Source organism: Notamacropus eugenii, chromosome 2, assembly GCF_028372415.1.
Source record: "Notamacropus eugenii isolate mMacEug1 chromosome 2, mMacEug1.pri_v2, whole genome shotgun sequence".
Lineage (NCBI taxonomy): Eukaryota > Metazoa > Chordata > Mammalia > Diprotodontia > Macropodidae > Notamacropus > Notamacropus eugenii.
The window spans coordinates 72,066,591-72,089,701 of NC_092873.1; the positions used below are offsets into that span (position 1 = coordinate 72,066,591).

The following is a 23,111-nucleotide window of genomic DNA, read 5'->3' on the forward strand; positions in this document are numbered from 1 at the left end:
ACTGGTGGAAGAAATGGCAAACCAGTATTTTTGCCAAGAAAATCCCAAAGAGCGTCATGAAAAGTCAGATGACTGAACAACAACAAACATGAAGCCATTAATGAAAATATACCAGAAAATACACAGTAAATGAGTTCTCCCACAGAGAGCAAATTATCTCACTTCAGCCAAAAAAGAGTCCCAGATTTTACTGACGGGAAAATTCTCCAAAATCTGTGTGTTAAGTTGGAGGTAGGAGTAACATGACTGAGATGCAAACTCTTCTACGTGTTGGCTTCTTTTGATAGTCTTTTTCTTCCTTCAGGAACTTCTACTTGAAGAAAATCTGGAATCACATGTCCTCTCTCAAAGCTGGAAGCCAGAAAACCAAAATTCTCTCTTCTCCAAAGCTCTCAATAACTATATACTTGCATGGACAAGAACACTCTGAGTAATCAGTTTTCACCAATAAGAAGTCTTATATAAATAAACTTTGAGCCCCTGGTTACTTCTTCCACCAAAGATTCATGGATATTCAGAAAGTGATTTAACTGTACTGGAAAATGTTGTAACTCTGGGCCTATATGAGAACTGAAAGCAGAAAAGATGAAGACTGTTTGCCAAAATTGGAGACTAGATAATAATCCTAAAGAATGGGTGAGTCAAAGTATAACTCATGGAAACAATAGATAATTCATTAAAGATATGACAACTAATCAAAATTTGGGGGACAGAGCCAAAGCATTTCTTAGCAAAATATTCATATCTTTAAATATTCCTATCAATAAAATATGTATTCTTCCCCAATCCTAATCCTTTTTCTTCCCCATTTCCCCATTTTACCTTTTGATGGCTGAAGTTTCCTCACTGCAACCTCCAAAAATAAACTATATGATACATTCAAAACATATGTGACCATCCTGATTGCTGTCAACTCAAGCAAAAACCAAACACAACAAAAACCTAGCTGAACATCCCAACTCCATGTAATAAAAGAAACAGGAACGAAATATGCCCAAATTATCAGACTGCGTTTTGGTCCTCACTTAACACCACAAACTCCCTCAGCAGTCCGACTGGCCTTTCTGCAAGAACAATGAATTAAAAAAATTTTGAAAAAAATGATAGCCCATATTAATAACAAGAACAAAATTGTGTGATTGTATCAATAGATGAAAAACTTTCTACAAATACAACACCTATTCATGTTTTTAAAAAAAAATACTAAAAAAAACCCAAGAATAAATGCATCTTTCATTAACATAAGTAGAATCTCTCTAAAACCCAGAACCAGCATTATATGTAATGGGATACAGATCTAGGGTAAAGCAAGGATATCCATGATCACCATTGCTCTTTGATACAGTGCTAGAAATACTAACAATGGCAAGACAAGAAAAAGAAATACAGGGACTAAGCGTAGACAAAAAGGAATCGAAACGATCACTTTTTTAAAAAGTTAACTTATTTATTTTAGTTTTTGACATTTACCACCATAAGTTTTAATTTTTTCCTTCTCTCTCCTTTCTCCCTCCCCAAGATCACCTGCAATCTGATACAGGCTTTACATATTCGTTCCTATGAAACATATTTTCACATTGGTCATGTTGTATAGAAGAATTATAATGAATGGGAGAAACCATGAGAAAGAAAAAACAAAACAAACAGAAAAGAAAATAGTCTGCTTCACTCTGCCTTAAGACTCCATAATTCTTTCTCTAGATGTGGATGGCATTTCCCATAATGGGTCCTTTGGAATTGTTTTAGTTCCTTGCATTGCTGAGAAGGGCTAAGTCTGTCAAAATCAGTCATCGCAGACTATGGCTGTTACTGTATATAATATTCTCCTGGTTCTGCTCACTTCATTTAGCATCAGTTCATATAAATCTTTCCAGGTTTTTTTGAAGTCTACCTGTTCATAATTTCTTATAGCACAACAGTATTCCGTTACATTCATATACCAGAACTCGTTCGGCCATTCCCCAATTGATGGGCATCCAAAATGATCATTTATTGCACTCTATAGATTCCACTAAAATTAATTTAAATAATTATTAACTTCAGCAAAGTTTCTGAACGTAAAATAAACCTACATAATCATCAGCATTTCTGTATATTACCAACAGAATCTGGCAAGAAGAGATAGAGAAGTTCCATTTAAAATGACTACCAAATCTATAAAATACTTGGAAGTCTATCTGCCAATCATACACAGAAACTATATGAATATGGCTACCATATCCTCTTTACACAAATAAAGATAGATTTAAATAATTGGGGACATTAATTACTCATACATAGGCTGAACCAATATAACAAAAATAACAATATTAACTTGTATATTCAGTGCCAAACCACTGAAACTGTTTAAGGTTTACTTTATAGAGCTAGAAAAAAATCATTCACCTGAAGGAATAAAAAGTCAAGTGCACCAAAGGAAATAATGAAAAATTATGCAAAAGAAAGGACCAAAACAGAAGTAGGTCTCAAACTACACTACAAAACAATAATCATCAAAATTATTTGTTGCTGGTTAAAAAAATAGATGACTAGTGGAACAGATTAAGTATACCCTATATAGAAGCAAATAAAAATAGTAGTTCAGTATTCGATAAACCTTAAGGTCCCAAATTCTGGGGAAAAAGTCACTATTGAACAAAAACTGTTGGGAAAATTAGAAAGAAAGTTGTGTTATTATGGTATATTATTGAAAATCTGATACTTCTATATTTTGGGCTTTGTGGGCTTGAGTTGCACAATATTTTTGGTGATTTATTCGAACTGGAAACTCATAAGGATATTTTGATTTTATGATTAAGTACAGAAACTAAAAATTAAAAATGGGGATATTGAAATATCAGTTGAGAGATTATAAGGTACTTAAGCCTGTCTTTCTGTGTTGTCCACAGAAATCTCCTTGTGGAGCTTAAGGAGCAGCTAGAGCTTGTTTCCTAGCTCTTTTGTACTGAGGGGACCAGGAAATGTCATCAATGTCTTGGTACAAATCTTGAGTCAATTATATCTCAATGATGGATGTAAGTGTGTGTGTTAGTGTGTGTGTGTGTGTGTGTGTGTGCACGTGTGAATGAGAGAGAGAGAGAGAATAAATAAGCAAGTGAGGCCTGACTTCTTTTTTTGTGACTTCCCCTAGTAGCTGCTGCACTGCCTGCTCCTTGAGCTGTAGGAAATGAATAATAATGACATTGAGTTGGAAAACGATGGGCTCATCCTAATGCACTAGAAAGAAAACACAGGGATCATATCAAAGCTAGCTTTCTCAGTTTTCTCATCACTCCAAGGAGAAAAGTCATCATGGGCCCAAATCTTAGATTAAGCCACAAAGTACAACTGGTACATGCTAAGGAAAAACCACAGGATCCAGCAATATATTGATAACTTCAAGTGGTGGAAAGCTTTACTGGAGCAGCAAATGTGTGCACTGGAGAAATCAAGGTCAAGTGACTGATTATTATTCTTCTGCCAGCAACCCTTTACATCAGTGCCAAGGGCAGCACCATTTCTGCCTTCACTGGGGGCTCAGATTACAATTCAGAGTCAGAGCCTAAAGAGCTCCGAAGCAGAAAGAAACTCTTGATGAAAGCTAGCTAGCTAAGCTGAGCTGTCCAGCAATAAAAACTTTCTCATTATCTTTTCTCCTAGTCCATCATGAAATTCTTTGAAGATGTTTTAAATACTCTATATTTTTCTTTTAGTCTTTTTTTTTTTTTTTTTTGTAAAATAGGAGCTCTTGGAATGAAGCTTTCATTTCCTTCTGCCCATCCCTTCGGTAACCTTCTTCCTCCAACATGAATCTTTAAACCAAAACATTCCACCTTAACAGCCTTTTCTCTGGATTGATGGACACACCTCTAAGCACATGTTGCTCCTGACCTCCCCTTGTTGGGCATCATTGTCTAGATGACTTCTTTGCTCACAGGTCTCCCTCCTACTTCTAGGTTTCTTGATAGATTTTTGTGAATTTGTGAATGGCTCAACATTTAGAAGGTGATCTGTTTGTAAAAATCAGAATTTTTTAAAGAAATTTTTTGGGAAAAGTTTTAAATTTATTGCTCTTGCTGGGGGAGTTTGTGGTGGTAAGTGAGGATATATATGCAGTCTGATAACCTGAGCATATTTCATCCCTGCTTCTCTTATTACATGGAGTTGGGATGTTCAGCTAGGTTTTTGTTTTGTTTTGTGTTTGCTTGAGTTGCCAGCATTCAGGAGGGTTATGTATGTACTGAATATATCATAGAGTATGCTTTTGGAGGCAGCAGTAAGGAAACATCAGCCATCAAGAGACTGAATGGGGGAATGGGGAAGGACGAAGATTAGGGCTGGGGAAGAGTGCATTTTTTTTTGTACTAAGGGCGAGTGATGATAGTTTGATATTATTTCCTACCACTGAAATTTGAATCTGAGTGAACTCCTCCCTATTCCAGTGATGTTGGTACTGGAAAGCAACAGATTTATAAAGTGCTGATCCAATTTTCCTTTGTGTGTATTTCTAAGAAATACAGCCAACTAATTTTGCATATAAGTATACCAAGAATGTCTTACTCAGTATTAAAAACCATAGACTACTGTAGTCCCCTTCTGTTTTTCCTTCCTTTCCTTTCTGTTCTGGGACCAGTGTCTATTATATGAACTGGCCCTAGTTGTGGCTGTGGTCAGCAGGTTGCTGTGAAGGGTTTTGTGTGTTAAACCTTTTTGTTGGTTGTTTCCATCGATAAATTTATATCTGCTTCTAATGTTGAACAATTTGCCAATGCCAAAGGACTCTATAACTTTCTTCAGTGGGTCTTTGGTATCTGTGTTTGCTGAGGAGATAGGGTCTTCAACCCCTGCAGAAGCAATTGCCAAGTTTCATTTCCACAGGAGTTGCTTATGATGATGGCTGTAGGGGCTTGCCTTGGACCAGTGGTTTGGGGGACACAGCCATTCCTGGGACTTTTAGACTTTCTTGCCCATTGGTGGCAGTTGGGCAATGGTGGTAGTGGAGAAAATGGGTCATTTCTCCACCATGAAGCTACGTTTTCCCTCATTAAAGGCTGCAAGATATAGGTTGGAAGTAAGGCTGGCGATCTAAGTCAGTCACTTCAAATTCAAATAGAAATAGGGCCACTTATCCTAATAAGAAAACTGACTTAGAAAATCATATATTAGTATTATGTATGTCCTACTGTATTTTATTTATCATGTCAAATATTTCCAGTTATGCCTTGTTTGTTGTCCTTCATTCTCAGAGAGGACCAAAAATGACATCACTACGCTAAAGTTAAGTCTCAGTGCATCCGACTGTGGCCAATATGACCTCAGAATGCTCTACCACATATCAAGTACAAATAGTCCCTGTGAACTTTAGGGTGGATTCTCTAAATCTGCATTTTCTTTGAGCTGTTTCAATTCTGCTTTGCTCATAGAATAGAGCATCTTCTCTGATGTGGGCATGCCATACTGAGCGTTCCTGTGTTGGTGTCTCCCATGTCACACAATCAATACTGTATGACTTCTTCTGACCACCATGTGAACACTTGCCCTGTGTGAGTTCTCCATAAAATAGCTTTTTTTGGCAAGTGTATGTTTGGCATTCAAACAATGTGAGTAGCCCATCGGAGTTGTGCTCTCTGAAGCAGAATTTGAATGCTTGGCAATCCAGCTCAAGAAAGGACCTCAGTGTCTGGTATCTTATCCTGCCAGGCAATCTTCGGAATTCTCCTAAGACAATTCAAATTGAAATGATTCAGTTTCCTGGCATGGTGCTGGTATACTGTCCAGGTTTCACAGGCATACAACGAGGTCAGCACAATGGCTCTGTAGACCTTCAATTTGGTAGTCAATCTAATACCTCTTCTCTCCCATACTTTTCTTTGGAGTCACCCAAACACTGAGCTAGGTCTGGCATTGTGTGCTTATTAATCTATTTATCAAGGTGTACATCCCTGGAAAGTACACCGCCAAGGTAAGTGAACTTATCCATAGCATTCAGAACTTCTTTATTTCCTGTTCCACATATGGATGGTGTGGTGGTAGCTGATAGACCACCTGTGTTTTCTTGGTGTTAATTGTTAGGCCCAAATTAGCACAAGCAGCAGAGAGTTGATCATACTGAGTATGAGTAGTATACCTTGTCATCTGAAGTACTAAAAGACAAGCCAATAGGCAGATGTGGTTCTTGCCCAAACATATGTATTATGCAAAGCCTACAGCATAATTCCTTGTGCAATTGTATGAATATGCTAGAAATGAGACGAAAAAACACTGTTTTGTTCTGTCTCAAAATTCCTAACATGTTCAACAGTTAAAATATTAAGTCTATGGGTTTCTATGACCCATAGCCTGAATGGTAAAGAGTAGTAATGATAGTAAATATAGTAATGATGTAGTAAATGTAGTAAAAAAATTGGTGGTAAATAGTAGTCTCAGACTTTTTGATACCTGCCAGGGTCAACATTTCCTTGAGTAGTTTGCTCCCAAAGTCTCACATTGGTCAGAGTGGTTACTGGCAGGAAATTTATATACTGAAAAATACTGGGTTTTTTTTTTATAACACTTTAGCAACAGTAGATGCTTTTTGATTTAGAGTTAGGCATGCTTATGCATACTTGGTGAAATGGTCCATCACCAATCTGATTTGATTTATAGTTTTACCATCTTCTTCCATAGATAGAAAATCAAAATAGACCAATTCCAAAGGCTTGATGGTACTTGGGTTCTCCAAATATATAGTATGAGTTGGTAGTATTTTCCTTTGTAAATACTTGGCACATATTATACACTTTTTGGTGACATCTGCAACCATCTTAAGCCAATAAACTTGGTTTCTTACAAGTTCTAGGGTCCTTTCTTGACCAATATTCCAAAGTAATCATGTAAGGTATTCATGACTGTTTAGCAGTATGCTTTGGGTGGCAACACCTGTTCAGAGTATGAGAGTAGTCATAGTCTAATACAGCACTCTATTGCACATCTGTAATTTTTGTCATTGCCTCAGAAGTAAGATGCCTTATGTCTGGAACTTTAGATGAGTAGTATCATTATCCTGTTTTTGGCTTATATTACTTCTCTTACTCCTTCATCAGCCATTTGTTTTTTTCACCAGACATCTGCAGCCAATGGTGGCAAGGAAAATTGATTAAATGTCGTAAGATTTATATATATATGTTCACTTAGCATGCTGTCTGGTAGAAATCCCAAACTCTCAGCTATACTTACATTCATTTGCAGTCTAATAATTTGCATGTCACAGGTTGTTCTCACACCTTCTTCTGGTATCATCATCTAGTGTTCTGTGGTATTCTGGACAAAGCATCTTCATCCACATTAGTTTTGCCAGGCTAATAATGCATGCTGAAATCACAACTGATCAGTGCTGCTAACCATGTCTGACAAGCAGCAACTTGTCACTGGTCAATATATGTTAAGGAATTGTTATCAATCCACACTTGGAGTTTTTATCCATATAATATAGTCTCTGAACTTCCCAGTAATGGCTCACTTTAAAGCTAAAAACTCAAGTTCATGGTCAGGGGAGTAAACTCATTGTCAGTCAAACCTTTACAGACAAATGCAACTAGCCTTTGCTGACTATCACTTTCTTGGTACAGGACAGTTTCCAAACCTTCTAGGCTGACATTTGTGTGGAGAACAAAAGTTTACTTGTGTCTGCATAAGCTGTTGATTAAGACCTTGAAGCCTTTTTCAGATTTGTGAATGCATCTCTAAAAGGCTTTGTAGGTTTTAAGACAGTTTTGTCTTTTTGGTCTCTGCAGTCTCATGTGCACAAGTGAGGCATTTTAATGATTTAGCAACAGCAGCACAGATGTTAAAATTTTTGCATTAATAACCACTACATCTTAGAAAAGTTCTTAGTGTAACCACCAGTTGACACTATTTGGGAAACTGAAAGTCAAGTGTTTGCTCTAGCTTCAGCCCTCATCTTCAGAACTTTAGCCACTTGAATCTTGCTTACTCATAACTCAGAAGTACACAGATGATTCGTCCCAACTCACATGATTCATAAGAGCTTTTCTAGCTTTAGAGCTAGAATAGGCCATCTAGTCCAACCCTCTCATTTTGCATTTGAAGACATAAACCAAAGAAAAGTTGAGAGATTTTTCCAATTTATCCACACAGATAAAGAGTCAGAATTCAAATCCAGATCTTTGATTCCAATTCCTACTATCTTAGGCATATAGAAGTGTGTGTGTGTGTGTGTGTGTGTGTGTGTGTGTGCGTGCGTGCATTGTTCTGCTCAGAAGGAGCTAATGAGTTGTTAACAAAATCAAAACCATAAGATTCTCTCTGATTTTGCTTTGTCCTCGGTTGTGGGAGTAGCAAAAAAAAAAAGATTGTTTTCCCTGTTAACCCTGACAACCATATAAAGCAAGGTCAAAACATCTCTCTCTCTTTATTCCTGACTCACAAGGTCTTCCCTTTCATTTTCTTGGTATGTAATTAATAGACATGAGTCACGGATAATATATGGTTGGCCAGGGTTTATGGGAAACAGAAATCAGGAATTAGAAATGACATAAAGAAAGAGCAAAAAATATTTTTAAAATGCCTCCCAGGTATAGATGCCAGGAAATAGGGGAAGTTAAACTATGATTGTCCTTTCATTGATCTCACTCAATGAGGGACAGAAACTAGCATCCTCAGTTCATTTCAGCCACACACTCCTCTGAAGTTTTAATAGAGGAGAGAACAAGGGAGATCTACCAAAATAAATATGCCTTACTGCCCATATATAAATCTTCATTCAAAATTGCTTGTTTGCTCCTCTTCTGTTTTACAACATCCTCTAGAGTATTCCCCTCCAGGCAAAAAGAGCTTTTGCTGTCCCTTTGGACTATAATTCTCATAAGTCAATGCAGTCGTGCTCTCAAGACTAATTACATTTCTTCCCAAGGTTTTGAATTGTGCAGTTCCTCACAAAATTGAAGTCCCTTGCAGCTCACTTGACATCTAGAATTACACATCATAGCTTCAAAATAAACACCAACATTTTACAAGCAAGGGTGATTAACCCAGCATCTCAGGTGCTATTCGTAGCAATGTATATCATCAGTATATGCAACAGACATAAATAACATAATGTACTCAGTGGGCTGCTTTAGGGACTAGAGGTCGAAATTGTATATACAAAATATGGTACTTTCACAAGCCTTATTGGTGCATAAATATCCATAAAAGCCAGCAAAAATAGATGATTGCAAGCAACATTAAGGTAATAACATCAGTAAGTCTACAAAAATATCAAGTTATGTATAAAAAGCAGTATATGGACAAATAATAGCCAAACTATACATCACAAATGGATAATTACAATGCAGATACAATATTAACACAAAAGGAAGCATAAACAAGAAAAACAGAGACATACTCAACATGTGAATCAATGAACATATGCACAACGTACGTATTGAACATATATAATGTAATGTGCACAAAAGGCAATCTTACATAAACATTATTATTGTCATTGGTTACACGAGTAGCCATTTTTTTTCAGTTTCCTGGGATGTTATAAGTTAATTTGGTCACTAGTTAATATGGCTGGGTCTTCTACAATCTGATGACCTGTCTGCTCCTATACACAAACTAGCTGATGGTGTAAGTTAATATTAGTTCTTATGAGAAGTATAATCTGCTTCTCTAAACCTGAATTTGTGGAGGGCCCAGGCTGGCTAGCACTGTTACTATGCTTTGCATAGTATAAATGAACCCTAAGAGTTTCTACAAGTTGAAATACTAGGCAGCAAAGCTATTCCCTCTAAGTTCTGTTCACTCTTACCATTTGAATTAGCAGTTGGGTTTCTGTATTGCTTTATTAACTTGAAATTTCCTTTTCTGAGCCATTGTTTGAATCATGAAGTCTTTGTGTGTCTGGCAGATAATCTTTCTCATTCAGGCCACTGAAATGAGTGTCAATTTGTCTCTATCTGCTCAATAGGGAATGAAAATTGTCACTTATTGACAATAACTTAGTGAGATGGATTTTTTTTTAAAGTGCCTCTGCCAGTCTGTGGGGATATTTTGTAAACAGGTATGTTTCTCATTCTCTCCAACACTTAGATATGGAGTAGCTTTTCATAAATCTGTGAACTTCTGTGTTCCATGAACACCATGATTTCTTATGAAAATTCTATCACCTTTATAAAGGTTTTACTTATTAATGCAGATGTCATATTCTTAATCATTTCTTTCATTGTTTTTCTGAGCTGAATTTGTAGTCAAGTGGTATATTTCCCTTTGCTTCTCTTTCAGGTGAGAGATACATTGGCTGTGTCTACAAATTTTCCATCCTTAGAAAATCTAGGAGGTGGAGCCAAGATGGCAGAGTAGAAAGACAGACGTACTCTAGCTCTCCCCCCAAAGCCCATAAAATACTTGTAAAAAAAAACTGAAAACAAATTCTAGAGCAACAGAAGCCACAAAACAACAGAGTGAAAGAGATTTCCAGTCCAAGACAGCTTGGAAGGCTGATAAGAAGGGTCTATTGCACTGGGCTTGGAGTGGAGTGCAGCTCAGCCTTGGCCATGCAGTGCAACAGGGACAGGACTGGAGCAGACTTCAGGGCATGGAATCACGGGCAGCAGCTGCAATTCCCAGATTTCTCAACTCCAAAATACCAAAGACAGCTTCATAGGTCAGTGAGAAAATTCTTTCACCTGGGTGAGAAGGGAACGTGGTCTGGCCCCAGCCCCAGGGCAGCACTGGTAAATGAGGCAGCAGCATCCATTTTAGGAGCTCTTAGCCTAAAGACCCTGGGGGGATCAAGGAGCTGATCTGGATCTCAGCCCTGAGTGGCAGCCCTGGGGTAAGGAAGAGCACTGACCTGGTGGAGCTGGAGGGTGTTGCACAGAGGGAACCCTACTCACAGATCCTGGGCAGAAAAGTTTGTGGCTGCTCCCAGACCAGAACGCATGTCAGGAAAGGAGTAAACTCCTCTCTCTTGATTGTGCCACCTTGGAGGAACTGAGAATTTATAGGTACCTAGAGTACACCCTCCACTTGATAAAGGACCCAAAAGTCAAGTAACTGGCTGGGAAAATGTCCCAAAAGGGGGAAAAAATAAGACTTCTTGGTGAACAGGTATTTTCCTCCATCCATTCAGATGAAGAAGAACAAAGGATACCATCAGAGGGAGACACTAAAGTCAAGGCTTCTGCATCCAAAACCTCCAAAATAAATATGCAATGATCTCAGGCCACAGAAGAGCTCAAAAAAGAGGCCACATCAGGCAGGCAGCAGCAGTTCCCACAGCAGCCCACATCCATTGTTGGATCGTAAAAGCCCTGGGGCACTGAGCAGCCCATTCTTACCTCAGCCCTGTGTAGAGGTCCTGCAGCAGCTAATCTTTATCTCACACTGAATGGTGGCCCTGCCCATGCAGTTTATCTGAATCTCAGCCCCCAGTGCTGGCTTGGTGGAACTGGAGGCCAGGTGGCTGTGGAGAGGAAACTGCTAAGATTCTGGGCACAAAAATCTATTTCTGCTCCCAGACCAATGTACATGCTTGATTGTGCCACCTTGGAGGAACTGAGATCTTACAGATTCCCAGAGTATACCCTACCCCTGACAAAGGGTACAAAAGTCAAGTAACTGGTTGGGAAAATGCCTAAAAGGGGGAAAAAAATAAGACTACAGGAGGTTATTTTCTTGGTGAACAGATATCTTCTCCCATCCTTTCAGATGAGGAAGAACAATGCTTACCATCAGGGAAAGACATAAAAGTCAAGGCTTCTGTATCCCAAACATCCAAAATAAATATTCAATGGTCTCAGGCCATGGAAGAGTTCAAAAAGAATTTTGAAAATAAAGTAAGAGGGGTGGAGGAAAAATTGGGAAGAGAAATGAGAGAGATGCAAGAAAATCATGAAAAGTGGGTCAACACCTTGCTAAAGGAGACCCAAAAAATGCTGAAGAAAATAACACCTTGAAAAACAGGCTAACTCAATGGGCAAAAGAGGTTCAAAAAGCCAATGAGGAGAAGAATACTTTAAAAAGCAGAATGAGCCAAATGGAAAAGGAGGTTCAAAAGCTCACTGAAGAAAATAGTTCTTTCAAAATTAGAATGGAACAGATGGAGGCTAATGACTTTATGAGAAACCAAGAAATCACAAAACAAAACCAAAAGAATGAAAAATGGAAGATAATGTGAAATATTTCATTGGAAAAACAACTGACCTGAAAGATAGATCCAGGAGAGACAATTTAAAAATTATGGGACTACCTGAAAGCCATGATCAAACAAAGAGCCTAGACATCATCTTTCATGAAATTATCAAGGAAAACTGCCCTGATATTCTAGAACCAGGGGGCAAAATAAATATTGAAAGAATCTATACATCACCTCCTGAAAGAGAACCAAAAAGAGAAACTCCTAGGAACATTGTGGCCAAATTCCAAAGTTCCCTGGTCAAGGAGAAAATATTGCAAGCAGCTAGAAAGAAACAATTCAAGTATTGTGGGAATACAATCAGGATAACACAAGATCTAGCAGTTTCTACATTAAGGGATTGAAAGGCATGGAATATGATATTCCAGAAGTCAAAGGAACTAGGACTAAAACCAAGAATCACCTACCCAGCAAAACTGAGTATAATACTTCTGGGGGAAAATGGTCTTCCAGTGAAATAGAGGACTTTCAAGTATTGTTGATGAAAAGACCAGAGCTGAAAAGAAAATTTGACTTTCAAACACAAGAATCAAGAGGAGCATGGAAAGGTAAATAGGAAAGAGAAATCATAAGGGACTTACTAAAGTTGAACTGTTTACATTCCTGCATGGAAAGACAATATTTGTAACTCTTGAAACTTTTTTCAGTATCTGGGTAGTTGGTGGGATTACACACACACACACACACACACACACACACACACACACACAGAGCACAAGGTGAGTTGAATAGGATGGGATCATATCTTAAAAAAAATGAAATTAAGGGTGAGAGAGAAATATATTGGGAGGAGAAAGGGAGAAATGGAATGAGGCAAATGATCTCTCATAAAAGAGGCAAGTTAAAGACTTTTCAGTGGAGGGAAAAAGAGGGGAGATGAGAGAAAAACATGAAGTTTACTCTCATCACATTCCACTAAAGGAAGGAATAAAATACACACTCATTTTGGTATGAAAACCTATCTTACAATACAGGAAAGTGGGGGAAAAGGGGATAAGCAGGGTAGGGGGGATGATGGAAGGGAAGGCAATGGGAGAAGGGAGCAATTAGAAGTCAACACTCTTGGGGAGGGACAGGGTCAAAAGAGAGAATAGAAGAAATGGGGGGCAGGATAGAATGGAGGGAAATATAGTTAGTCTTGCACAGCATGACTATTATGGAAATCATTTGCAAAACTACACAGATATGGCCTATATTGAATTGCTTGCCTTTCCAATGGGGATGGGTGGGGAGGGAGGGAGGAAGAAAAGTTGGAATTCAAAGTTTTAGGAACAAATGTTGAGTATTGTTCTTGCATACAACTAGGAAATAAGAAATACAGGTAATGGGATATAGAAATTTATCTTGCCCTACAGGACAAAAGAGAAGGTGGGGATAAGGGAAGGGAGGGAGGTTAGAAGGGAGGGCAGATTGGTGATAGGGGTAATTAGAATGCTCGGCATTTTGAGGTGGGGGGAGGGGAGAAATGACGAGAAAATTTGGAACTCAAAATATTGTGGAAATGAATGTTGAAAACTTAAATAAATTTAAAAAAAAGAAAATTCATACTGCAGAGAAACTCTTCAAATGTAGAGTATTCACACTGTAGAGAACCTTTATAAATGTGATGAATATAGGAATGCTTTAGACTTGGAAAGACACTTACTGATCATCACAGAATTCATACTTCAGAAAAACTCTACAAATGTAAGGAGTATGGAAATTCCTTTAGCTTTAATTTAGGCCTTACAGTATACCAAAGAGTGCATAGTGGAAAGAAATGCTACAAATGTAATGAGTTTGGAAAAGACTTCAGAGAGAGAAAAAGTCTTAATATACATCAGAAAATTCATTATGGAGAGAAATCCTATAAATGTAATAAATAGGGGAAAGCATTCATTCAGAAGGATAACCTTACATCAGAAAAACAATTATAGTGAAGAGAAAGCCTGTAATGCTAACCAACATGGGAAATCATTCACCTGGAGGGGAAACCACTATACACATGAAAAAATTCATGGTGGAGAGAAATCCTACAAGTGGAATGAATGGGGGGAAAGTATTCAGCCAGAGGAAACACGTTATTGTATATAAGACAATTCATTCTAGAGAAAATTGTATAAATGGCATGAATGTAGGAAAATCTTAAGAAAGAGAGTATGCTTCTATACATGAGAGAGTTAAGCCTAGAGAGAAATTGTCTTAATGCAACAGAAATGGGAAGACTTTAGCCACAAGGTATCTTTTATCATAAGACAAATCAAACGGTAGAGAAATACGCTCAATATAATGAATGGGGGAACATTTTAAACCAGAAAGAGTGAACACTATTATAGCGCTTAGAGTTAGAAATATCTCTTAATTATAGGTTTGATGTTGCTGTTGAGCAGGGAGCAAAAAAGTACAGTTTTGGTCTCTAGTCTAGAATTCAGTGAGACTATCATATCCATCCTGAAAACTATGTCTGTCTTTTTTTATGTGAAAAGTTTAATGCTTTTTCCAATTAAGAGTAAAAACAATTTTTAATATTTGTTTTTAAAAATTTTGAGATCCAAATTTTCTCCCTCATTCTGTTCTATCCTCTCCTCTTGAGAAAGCAGGCAATTTGATAGATTATACGTGTATAGTCATATGAAACATATTTCTATATTAGCCATGAGGTGAAAGAAAATACAGACCAAAACAAACAAACAAAACAACCCAAGATAAAAAAAAATTTAAAAAAGATATGCTTAGATCTGCATTCAGAAGTCATCAGTTCTTTCTGTGGAGGTGAATAGCATTTTTCACCATAAGTCCTTCAGAATTGTCTTGGATCATTGCATTGCTGAGAACAGCTAAGTCATTCACAGTTGTTCATCATGTAATATTGCTGTTGCTGTGTATAACGTTCTCCTGGTTTTGCTCACTTCACTCTGCATCAGGTTTTTCTGAAAATGCCCTACTCATTATTTCTTAAAGCACAATAATACTCCATCACAACCATATATCACAACTTGTTCAGCCATTCCCCAATGAATGGGCATCCCCTAAATTTCCTGTTCTTTGCCACCACAAAAAGAACTGCTACATACTTTTTGTACGTATAGGTCCTTTACCCATTAAAAAAAATCTATTTGGGATACAGATCTACTAGTGATATTACTGGGTCAATTATTTTACAGAACCAGAAAAAATAGCAACATTCATCTGGAAGAACAAAACGGTCAAGAATATTAAGGAAATGGATGGGAAAAAAATGGGAAGGAACATGCCTTTGGGGCATAATTCCAAATTGCTCTTCAGAATGGTTGAATCAGGGCATAACTTGACCAATTTTTCCACATTCCCTCCATGATTTGTTGTTTTCCTTTGCTGTCATAATAGCCAGTTTGATAGGTGTGAGGTGGTACCTCAGAATTATTTTGTTTTGCATTTCTCTAATCAATAGTGATTCAGAATAGTTTTTCATATGACCACAGACAGCTTTGATTTCCTCTTCTTAATTTGACTTAGTTCTCTAAACGTTTGCAAGATGAGGCCTTTGTCAGAGAAACTTGCTGTAAAATACTCCCCTCCCCCCGCCCAGTTTTCTGCTTTCCTTATAATCTTGGCTACATTACTTTAAATTTAATGAAAAACAAAATCATCCATTTCACATTTCATAATGCTCTCTATCTCTTGTTTGGTCCTAATTTCTTCCCTTATCCATAGATCTGAGGTAAACTATTCCACACCATTCCATCATATTCCATGATGGGCATTCCCTCAATTTCTACAATTCTTATATATGTACAATTCTTGTACATATAGGTCCTTTTCCTTTTTTATTTCTTCATTTGTTTGTTTGTTTTTGGATCTCTTTGGGATATAGACCTAATAGTGGTATTTGTATAGTCCTTTGGGCATATTTCCAAATTACTCTCCAGAATAGCTGGATCAGTTCATAACTCAACTAGCAGTACATTGGGGTCCCAATTTTCCCACATCCCCACCAACATTTGTCATTTTCCACTTCTGTCATATTAGCCAATCTGATAGGAATGAGGTAGTACTTCAGAGCTATTTCTCTAATCAAATTGCATTTCTCTAAACGACAGTGATTTAGAGCATTTTTTCATATGAATATAGATGACTTTGATTTCTTTGTCTGAAAAATGCCCATTCATATCCTTTGACCATTTATCATTTGGGAAATGACTTGTATTCTCATAAATTTGACTCAGTTCTCTATATATTTGAGAGATGAGGCCTTTATCAGAGAAACTTGCTGTAAATTTTTTTCTAAGCTTTCTGCTTTCATTCTAATCTTGACTGCATTGGTTTTGTTTGTGCAAACCCTTTTTAATTTAATATAATCAAAATTATCCACTTTATATCCCTTAATGCTGTCTCCTGTTTAGTTCTAAATTTTTCCCTTATCCATAGATCTGACAGATAAACTATCCCATGCTCCCCTGATTTACTTATGGTATCACTTTTTATGTCTAAATCATTTGTCCATTTTGACCTTATCTTGGTGTACAGTGTGAGATGTTGGTCTATACCAAATTTTTGCCATATTGCTTTCTAGTTTTCCCAGCAGTTTTTGTTAAATAGTGATTTCTTGTCCCAAAAGGTAGTATCTTTACATTTATCAAACACTAACGCTATGATCATTTACTACTGTGTATTTTGTACTCAATCTAGTCTACTGATCCACCACTCTCTCTTAGTCAGTAAAAGATTGTTTTTGATGGTTATCATTTCGTAGTACAGTTTGAGATCTGGTATGGTCAAGCCACCTTCCTCTACTTTCTTTTCATTAATTCCCTTGATATTCTTGACATTTTATTCTTCCAGATGAATTATTATTTTTTCTAAACGTATAAAATAATTTTTGGTAGTTTTATTAATATGACACTGAATAAGTAGATTAATTTTGGTAGAATTGCCATTTTTATCATATTGGCTTGACCTACCCATGAGTAATGAATATTTTTTAAATTATTTAGATCTGACTTTATTTGTGTGAAAAGTGTTTTGCAATTGTATTCATATAATTCCTAGTTTTGTCTTTGCAGGTAGACTCCCAAGTATTTCATATTATTTACAGTTATTTTCAATGGACTTGCTTCTGGACTTTGTTGGTAATATAGAAATACTGGTGATTTATTTTGATTTCTTTTATATCCTGCAACTTTGCAGGTGGTTTATTATTTCAACGAGTTTTTTAGTTAGTTTTCTACAATTCTCTAAATATAACACCATATCATCTGCAAAGATTGATAGTTTTCTATTCTAATTCCTTCATTTGTTTTTTCTTCTCTGATTGCTATAGTTAGAATTTCCAGTACAATATTGAGTAACAATGGTGACATTGGGCATCCTTGCTTCACCCTTGACCTTACTGGGAAGGTTTCTAGCTTATCCCTTGTTACAGATAATGCTTACTGATGGTTTTGGATAGATACTACTTAGGAAAAACTCCATTTATTCTTATGTTTTCTAGTGTTTTTAGTAGGAATGAGCATTGTATTTTCTCAAGAACTTTTTTTCTGCATCTATTGAGGTAATCATATGATTCCTGTGTTTTTGTTTTTTTGTTTTTTTTACATAGTACATTATGCTGATAGTTTTCCTGATATTGAACCAGCTCTGCATTCCTGGTATAAATTCCACCCGGTTATATTATATAATCTTTGTGACACATTGTTGTAAACTCATTGCTAGTACAATGATCTCTTAAATTTCAGAACTAGTGACCTTTTAAAAATCTGCCTACTTCCTGACTTCTCTGCAGCTTCTGAGACTGCTAATTACCCTCTACTCTTCAATAACCTCTTTTCTCTAGGTTTCCATGACAGTATTCTATCCTGTTTGTTCTTCTACCTGTATAACTGTTCTTTCTTAGTCTTCTTTGCTAACTCTCGTTCTGGCTCATGCCTGCTAATAGTGTTTCCCAGAGTTTTCTCCTAGGTCCTCTTCTCTCCCTCTACTATATTTGACTTAGTAACTAAGTCAAATATTTGACACATTTTGACTCATAATTATTTGACTCAGTTTCCTCATGTTTAATGATCATCTTTATACTAATTACATTTTCAAATCTAGTTATCCAGCCCTAATGCCTCCCTTGGCCTCCACATCTCCAATTATGCAATGGAAATCTAAAACATGTCTCATATACATCTTAAACTCAACGTGTTCAAAATTGAACTCCATATCTTTATCCCCAAACCCTCTTTTGGTTGCACCTTCCTTATTATTATAAAGGATACCACTAGCTGCCCAGTAACCTCTCAGTTACTCAGGCTCACAATCATCCTCTTTTCTCATTACCTCTCATACTCCATATCTAATTTGTTGCCAAGTCCTGTTGGCTTTACCTTCATAACATGAATCATATAAATCCCCTTCTCTCTTTTGAAACTGCTACCACCCTTATTGTCTCACACCTGAATTATCCCAGTAGTCTGCTGGTTGACCTTCCTGCCACAAGTCTCTCTCTACTCCAGTCCATACTCTGCTTAGCCATCAAAGTGATCTTCCTAAAGCATAGGTCTGACTATGTTAACACCTCAATTAACCCTCCCACCTCAATTAACTCCAGTGACTTCTCATTATCTCTATCATTCAAAGCCCTTTACAACCTGTCCCCCTCCTACTTTTTCAATCTTTTTATACCTTACTCTTTTTCCTCCATATACTCTATGATCTAGTGACTCTGTCAATAGTCTTCTTGTCATTCCTAGTACAAGACACTCCACAAGATACATTTGGTTAAGTATTCTTTCCTTATATGTAGTTGTGAAAAAAAAATTTTCCCTGCTCCTCTAATTTGTTTATAAAGAGGCCTTTTATATCTGTATAATATATCCATGTGGTATATGTATGAGATGTTGTTCCAAGCCTAATTTCTTGCACAATGACTTCCAATTTCCCTAACTTTTTGTGTTCTTGAACAGTGAGCTTGGTAGTTAATGTTTGGGGTTTATTAAAAGCTATGCTATTATATTCATTTTCTTATGGCTTTTGAATATCTGATCTACTCCACTGATTGTCTTTTCTATTTTTTAAACTAGTATCAACTTGTTTTGATGATTTACTGCTTGGTTAATATAGTTTAAGGTCTGATACTGCAAGACCTTTTTTCTCATCTCTTTTTTTCATAATTTCCATTGAAAACCTTTTGATAAAATGTATTATGTTGTCTAGTTCAATGAAGTAATCTTTTCATTAGTATGATTTGTATGGTGTCAAATCCATAAATTAATTTACACATTATTATTGATTTTCTTATGTTAGCACAACCCAACAATGAACAATTCTCTTCAATTATTTGTCTTCCTTCATTTTTGTTAAGAATGTTTCATAGCTGTATTAATAGAATTCCTGTGTGTCTAAATATGTGGACTCTCTGAAATGTTATATACTCTTGAGTTATTTTGAATTGGCACCTTCATTGTCTGACCAGATGCCACAGTGTCGGGTTCAGCTGTCTTCCTGGTTATTGGATCAATTTGGTCTCATCTGCCCATTTTGCTGGGGGGAAGTCTTCACATGTTGGGGTAAACATCTCCTTACTTTAGTGGGTTTGAGGCACATTTGTTTTTATATCCTACAACTTTGCTGAAGTTCTTAGCTGTTGCAATTGATTTTTAGTTGACTCTCTGGGGTTTGTTACAGAAATCATCACATCATCTGCAAAAAGCCAGTTTTTTTCTCCTTTGCTTTTGACTATTCCCTTTTCTCCTTGTCTTTTTTTTGTACTTGCCATTTTATTAATGTCTAACTTACAAATCTTTAGGCAGATGAAAACTGTGACAGATGGGCTTCAGAAAACAGACTTGATATGTAGGAATTTTAAAAGTTCATTATAGACAAATTAAAAAGGGTCTTGAAAATCAACTTGTATTTTCTTTTTTAAGTTCCTTATAAAACAGTAAGCTTTCAAAAAACTCTCTCCATGTACATAAAGTCCACCATGCTTTTGGTCCAGAATACAACTGTTGACAGAAAGATGAATGTAGCTGAGTCTATGACTGTGTGTACTTGCCCCAAATATGCAATATAAACACTTAAGCAATGAACAGAAGACTCATTACCAATACTGGAACAGGACCAACTTTGAGTCCAGGGGAATCTTCAGTGTAGAACTTCCACATCCCCCCTGTGCCTGCTAAAGTAGTATGGCCTGCATTCCCTGTCCCACATTTGGCACTTTACCTGATCATGGATCCCATGGCCTTGGCAACCACAGCTTTGCTGGGAGACCAGGAGCACTCACATTGGTACCACTGGGAGTAAGGCTGGGTATCACTGCAGTTGAAGAAGCAGCAGATACAGTTGCAAATCTAGCTACCGCACCGGTTACCATAACCAGAAGCTTTTTCTCATCTTATTGTTACAGCTGCCATTTCTGTATTAATAGTGGTAACAATGGAATCCTTGTTTGACTCCTGATCTTATTGGAAAGACTTCTAATATTTCTCTAGTCAGTCAGTTCTCCATTACAGATAATGCTAACTCTTGGTTTTAGATAGTGTTGACCATATTAAAGGAAATCCATTTATTCTCATGTTTGCTAATGTTTTAAAATAGAAGGGCACTAAATTTTGAGAAGAACTTTTTCTGCAGCTATTGCTATTAATTTTATAAATCAAATTATTTTATTGGCTTTGTTACTAATGTCTATTATGTCTGTTGTTTCTCTATTGAACCAATCCTGTAATCTTGATATACATGTAACCTGGTTATCATTCAAATATGTTTCAAGAGCCTCTTTATTTATAATGTACCAAATATTTTTGCATCAATGATATTCATTAGTGATACTGACTGATCAATATATCAAAAATGTAACTTGATATTCAATATTCAACACCATTTAATCCTGTCTTGTCCCAGAGCTTCTTTGGGGCCAAACTTAACTTTTTATAATTTCACAAAATTCAGTTTTGTTTTGTAATTGCTATTCTTTCCATTTACTTTGTTTTAGTCATTGCAGTGTACATAATTTTCCTGGTTCTATTTCATTTTACATCAGTTCAAATATGCCTTTCCATGTTCCTCTGTGTTATCATATTTGTTGTTTCTTTTATCAATCATTCCATTATATTCATGTACCACAAATTTTTATCCACTCCCTAATCAGTGGATATCTACTTTGTTTCTAGTTCTTTTGCTACCATAAAAGTGCTGCCATAGAATTTAATGTATAGAAATGATTTGTGTGGGGATATTCAGGGATCTTACTAGCCATGTGGCCCTGGGCAAATCATTTAATTTGTCTGCCTGTTTCCTCATCTGTAAAATGGGGAAAATAATAGTTTTTCTGAGGATTATATGAGATATAATCGCAAAGTGATTAGTTTAGTGCTAATTTGATTTTCCTCTTGTTTTAAATCAAATTGGGTAAAGGTTTAGGTTAATCAGTTCTATATAACCTTTTTGTTTTCCAGTTTATCTGTTTCTCTTCTTGTATCCAATATTTCCACTTTTGTGCTTATCTGGAGTTGCTTATTGGTTTGTTTTACAATTTTAAGACTGCGTGTTCAGTTTATTAATCCTATTTTTCTAGTTACCATATTTAAAAAAAAATTAAGAGTGCTTAGTATATCCCACAAATTTTGGAAAGTTGTCTGTGGTAAGCCATAATGTCTTTTTACATTTTTACATTCTTTTTACATTCAATTTAGGTTCAGCTTATTCCTCTCTCCTTTCCCCAATGAATAGGTTAGATTCATGACCCCTCCTTCCCTTCTTATATAGGGATTAATTTTTCCTAAAGAGACAAGGTGGTCCCCTGTGACCTAATTTCTCCTCCAAATTAATCATTATTGAGCTTAACTCAGATTTCAGTCAAGTGGTAAAACAAATAATAATGACTGTAAAATTGTAACAATAAAATTCATATATATATGTATATGTATGAGTGTATATACACAGGTGTGTGTGTGTATGTGTGTGTGTGTGTATACATGCACACATGCACACATGTATACATGCACACAGGCAAGATGAGAAATAAACTCATGAGTTTTGGGGCAGTATTGGGAGGAATAATAAGAAAACATTTGATTCTAGATGAGATCCCTAACATGTAACCTTGACCTATAATAAGGTAAATAAGGTAAATTCATATGAACAGGCCCAGATTTATAGCAATTCTGCACTTCTAAAATGGGTAGTGCTTATGCATCCATTTAGAGAGTAGAAGGGTTTTAGCTTCCCAACCTGTATCACTCTCTCTAGAGCGGCAACTAGTTTTTTCCTTATAATGTTTGAAATTTTGGGTGGTTTTAGTTATTTTTTGTATTCTTCTGTCACTTGCTCTATGACTCCTTTGCTTGCGTGTATATTGCAAGGTGGGCTGCTAGGCCAGCTTCTGCATTGGATGATATAAAGTTTGCTGGGTTGAATACCCTCTTGGGATGCAGTACTTAACCAAATCTGGGCTTCAGTCTCTTTACCTTGAGTTCTAGCACAGCAACACATACTGCCCCCAATCCCAATTTCTCCTTTGACTCCTTACTTTTCCTTTTTGTGGCTAGGTTGAATCTAGGTTGCTTTTTACATGGTGGGAAAACTGTAAGTAAAGTGCTTCAGGAAGTTTTTTTGCAAATTTGAGGGACCCTAAGATAAACTTGTCCCACTCTGGTCTCCTGCAGAAAGGAGCCAAATGATTGCCCAACTACCTGAGGAGGAGATGGGGGCCATGGGTAAAGTGTATTAGCAGCATCTCTACAGCAGGCTAGATACCAAGATGGACCCCCTGCCAGCTTCACGTCCATGTCATAAACCTGAAATCTGTTATGGGAGGGTTGCTAAGTATACACTTTAAGTATAGAGTTTTCTTTGCTGATTTTACCTTATAGGTTTTTCTCCTTTGTTCTGTGGATTCCTTGGCAATTATTCTATATCTGGTGCATTTTTTTTTTAAGGATTTGAGACTTAAAGGTCTAGAAAAAGTGAATAATCTGCCATCTTTCTGGTCATGTGAACTGAA

At 36.6% G+C, this 23,111-nt stretch overlaps 1 protein-coding gene and 2 pseudogenes across 1 annotated transcript in view; 1 reads left to right on the plus strand and 2 right to left on the minus strand.

The window, feature by feature from the left end:
• The window catches only part of NARF (nuclear prelamin A recognition factor), a 131,218-nt gene that overhangs the window by 15,664 nt on the left and 92,443 nt on the right, over positions 1 to 23,111 (minus strand). The gene's annotated exons all lie outside the window — the stretch shown is intronic.
• Positions 3,167 to 3,666, plus strand: LOC140530381 (protein max pseudogene; annotated as a pseudogene).
• On the minus strand, positions 20,038 to 20,601 carry LOC140525477 (protein transport protein Sec61 subunit beta pseudogene; annotated as a pseudogene).